Genomic DNA, 4,758 nt, shown 5'->3' with positions numbered 1-4,758 from the left:
CGTTCCTAACTGAGTAATCAATTCGTTAACATGAATGTTTTGGTTCATGAACTCCTTGTTTTGTTGGGTTTGAGCGGTGATAAAATTTTCCATAATTTTCTCAAGGCTCGGCTTTGGTGGTACAGGTTGCATAGGTTGATTTGATCTTGGGGCTTGATAACTAGGTCTCGGAGGTGCATTATTTTGAATAGGGTTATTGTTTTTATAGGAGAAGATCGAGTGATTCCTCCATCCAGGGTTTTAGGTATTCAAATATGGGTTCCCTTGGGTGTAGTTCACTTGCTCAGAGTGGGTTTCGTTTAATAGACTGCATTCTGCAGATTGGTGTCCTTTGGTTCCACATATTTCACAATCCGACGAAACTGCGGCTATAGTATTCGGGTTTATGCACATATGCTCGACTTTAAGGGCTAATGCGTCCATTTTAGCTTGCATCATGTCTATAGAGCTTAGTTCATGCACTCCTTCTTGGGCTTCCTTCTTCTCAACTGTCGCTCGTTCGACTCCCCATGATTGATGGTTTTGAGCCATATCTTCGAGGAGGGCACTAGCTTCAGGATAAGGTTTGTTCATCAGAGCACCGCCTACGGCAGCGTCGATGGTCATCTTTGTGTTGTAATGAAGTCCATCATAGAAGGTTTGAATGATTAACCAATTTTCTAAACCATGATGTGGGCATGCTCGTAACAACTCTTTATATCTCTCCCAAGCTTCGAACAGCGATTCTCCTTGGTTTTGGGTAAATCTAGTTATATGGTTTCGAAGAACGGCGGTCTTACTCAGGGGAAAATATCTAGCAAGAAAAACTCTTCTAAGGTTATCCTAAGTCGTAATGGAATTGGGTGGAAGGGAATCTAACCATGATAGGGCTTTATCTCTAAGGGAAAAAGGAAATAATCTTAAACGTATTGCCTCAGGAGAAGCTCCATTGGTTTTAAAAGTGTCTGCTAATTGAAGAAATATTTTTAAATGTTGGTTTGGGTTCTCAGTAGCGAGACCCGCGAATTTTCTCTGTTGCACTAGTTGCAACAGGGATGGTTTAAGTTCAAAATTATTAGTTAGGATGGTTGGGTTTACTATACTAGAACTAGGTTCTTCATTAGATGGTTGAGCGAAGTCCTTAAGAGGTCTTTGGTTTTGATCTTCAACCATAGCTCTCTTAATTCTATGAAAGAATAAACGTGCGCGAGCGTAACGTTCAGGTTCCGCCAGAGGGTATACTAAGCTTAAACTTCCGGTGCTGCGAGTTCTTCGCATTGATCGGAGGTAAATAGCCTAAGTCTAAACGATATAACAACAGGAAAATGAAATTTGACGAAACTAGTCCCCGGCAACGACGCCAAAAACTTGATGCGTGCTTTTCGCAAGTATACGAACGCGTTAGAGTAATATAAAAGATTGTCGAATCCACAGAGACCAAGTGTCAATCTATCATTATCTATTGTTATGGTGTTTATCAAAGGCGATCAAAATAGGTGTTTTTTTAGAGTGTGCAATGAAAAGTAAAGTATTGAAATAAATTTAATTAATAAAGACAGGGTCGAATGTAATTCACGTAATCGATTGATAATCCAAGTACTTGCTAATAGAGCTACTTACGGGCAGTGTTTCCTACTTTGAAAAGAACTAATTTAACAGGAACTGTCGCTTTCGCGTATTCAGAACCGAGTTGAACTCCCTAATCAAACCCTCTTATTGTCACTTATAAAAAGGCGCGCATTGCGTTAGAGTAGTAAACCTATTTTTAAGAAATATAGTATCTTGACTGAGTTGAAAAGTATTATAACCTGGATTTCTTAACCAAAAGAGGTTCTTAAGAACCAGACTCTAAACTTATAAACGCGTCCGAAAATAGTTTTAAAATCTCTTTTCTTCTTAATGTTAAAAACTCCTAATGAACTAAACAAAGCGCTTTCGCTGTTTTTGAAATAGTTAAAAACAATTAAGTTTAAATAGACGTTGGACGACTTTCGATCTTACCCAACAGAATTGAAGTGCGGGAAAACTTAAGTTGAAAGTTAAAATAGCCCTTAAGTGTTTCTACAAAAAAATTTACGGATTACTGGTTCAATTACGATCCTTACATTCTAACCTTATAAATTTAGCTAGACATGGTAAAGTAAAAGTGCATTAAAATAAATAAAAGTAGTGCGAGTGCGGAAAGTAAATAATTTAAAGCGAGTGCGGGAAGTAAATAATTTAAAGCGAGTGCGAGGAAATAAATAAAGTAAAGCGAGTGAGGGAAATAAATAAAGTAAAGCGAGTGCGGGAAATAAACAAAGTAAAGCGAGTGTGGGAAAATAAATAAGATAAAGGCAAGTAATAAAAACCTACTCCAATCGGAGGGTTGAATAAATTGCAAAGCGGAAATGAAAATGGCGGCAGGATTAACTTCCTTCCAAAGTGCTCCAAACTCGATTACAGACTCTATCACAGACTCGATTACATAATTGTGGTAACACTCCAATTCGAAGCTATTACCACTTTAAAATACTGAATATATGCCTAAGTGAAACAAAGTTGCTCTAAGTTTGCCTCTGCTCTAAGTTTGGATGATTGTAAAAGTGAATTCGAGTTTCTATTTATAAGCAAGTAAAAAAATGGAAATGACTTGGATGCCCTTAAACTTGAAAATGGGAGGGAAACTACTTTCCTCTTATGGCGCTCGCCACAAGGCCATGGCGCCCGCCACAAGGCCAATCTGAGGCGCCTTAGTGGAGGTAGTGGGGAACGTGGGAGTTGAGGGAAGTTGAGCTTGGACACGTCATGGCAGGGTCTGTGGCGCCCGCCATGGGGTAGGCCATAAGTACAAAATGCTGATTTTTAGGGCTTTTGGCTCCTTTTCTCGATCGGGGCTCCGATTAAAGTAAAAACCTGAAAACAAAGGAAAACATAGCAATAACACAACAAAATGATAATAAAACAACTAGAATGCATGTGAAATCGGAGTCGAAAATACGGTAAATTTCAGTGTTATCAAAGTACTAGTGATCATTGTATTCAATGTAGCCCTTTTTCCATGTAAATTACCATTTTTCAACTTTTGTAAAGATCTATGGAGTCTTATCATTTACATACTACCATCCTATCAAATAAAGTTGAGGTTTTATCCAATTGTTTCTACTCTTATTTATTTAGCTAAATAGAATTAAATTTTATTGTGATCATTTTTGAAATTAAAGTTTTAAAATAAAAAAAATCATGTTTTCTTAAATAATAAATGCAATTAATTTTTGAAGAGCAATCGCTTTCATTAAGGGATGTCCACAGCGGTCCGAGAACAGGTAAGCCCTAAAATGCGAAGCATTGTTGGTTTTTCCACAAGCAGTTGGCGTGATCTCTATTTCTTCCCCAACAGCTTTTCAGCATCTCCAGCTGAGTTTTGTTGGTTTCCCCAGCTAAGTTTGTATTTTCCTCCCTCGAGTTGTAGGCGCGTTATCGCAGCAGTTTGCACAGTTCGACAAATTTTGTTTCCCTGCAAGTGGCCATCAGAGTTATCCCTAACCTCTGTTAGCCTTGACTCTTGAGCAGTATTTTCGATCCTTTGCAAGGTTGTCTCCCATTTGATATGGTGTTGACCTAAAATTCCCCACAGAGTTGATAGTGCAGGTTTTTGGCAAACCTTTTCCTTTTCCCTAGCCAGAGTTGAGCCTGGAAGGTGGATGATTCTTGTGCATTCCTTTGCACCCTTTTCTCTCCAGCAGATGTTTCCCTCCTATGAGGATTGGCTGAGAATTGTATCGATGATTCAGACCAGTGACATTTGTATCCTTTGTGATCGTTTTGTCAGCATAATCATCATATATACATACACATATACATATATATTCATAAATTTCATGCACTTTGTGATTCATTATTTCTCTGATCCTCTGCTATGGTGGTATCTTTTTTTCCCCCACGCAGATTTGGTATGTCTGTCCTCTTTCAATTGTAGAGTGTCAGCCCATTAAGTAGAAAGAATTTAACCTTTCTCATTTCCCCACTGAGTTATTTCCTCGTGTATGATTATTATTTTATCTTCCTCCCCAGTAGATTATTTGGATGGAACCACTCCCCCTGAGTTATATCCTCATTGGGTTGAGTCTTTCATTAACCGTTTCTTTCTAGATCTTACCTAGATATATGTTTTTGGTCCCTTTGAGAGTCTATTACCCATTAACTGGTAACATTCTTCTTAATTTGCAAGTATTTCACTTCTGCCCCAATATCCGACAAAAGTAACCCTTTTCTCCCCAGCGGATTTGTTTTCACGTCTCCCAGGAAGTTTATCCTTGTTATGTTCATCTTAACCGGTGATGGATATTTTCTTCCCCTACTTTGAGTCTATCCTTGATATGTTCATCTTAACCGGTGACAAATATTCTCTCTTTGGTATTCTACCCAGTAAAAAGGTAGTTGTAATCCCTATTTGGATCCCTAGAAGGTTAATCCTTGATATGTTCATCCTAATCGATGACAAATTTCCTCTTCTTTGCGGTCTGCTGCCCAGTAACCGGTAGTTGTAAATCCTGCTTCCCCTTAGAGTTTATCCTTGATATGTTCACTTTAATTAGTGACAGATACTCTATTTTCGATATTCTATCCAATAACTGATAGATATAATTCCTATTTCTCCCCTCTGAGTCTATCCTTGATATGTTCATCCTAACCAGTGACAAATATTCTCTTTTTGGTTTTCTATCCAGTAACCGATAGATATAATTCCTACTTTTTTAGGCGATTTATCCTTGATATGTTCATCTTAATCGGTGACGA

The 4,758-nt window shown here is 38.1% G+C and overlaps 1 non-coding gene across 1 annotated transcript; it reads left to right on the top strand.

Moving 5' to 3' along the window:
* Positions 1-661: 661 nt before the first annotated feature.
* LOC127133443 (small nucleolar RNA R71) lies at positions 662-768 on the top strand. The gene has a single exon (XR_007807416.1). It is a non-coding gene; the product is annotated as a small nucleolar RNA R71 (small nucleolar RNA).
* The last annotated feature ends 3,990 nt before the right edge of the window (positions 769-4,758 follow it).

The sequence above is a fragment of the Lathyrus oleraceus genome, chromosome 3 (genome assembly GCF_024323335.1).
Source record: "Lathyrus oleraceus cultivar Zhongwan6 chromosome 3, CAAS_Psat_ZW6_1.0, whole genome shotgun sequence".
Lineage (NCBI taxonomy): Eukaryota > Viridiplantae > Streptophyta > Magnoliopsida > Fabales > Fabaceae > Lathyrus > Lathyrus oleraceus.
This window is presented reverse-complemented; position numbering and strand designations above follow the sequence as displayed.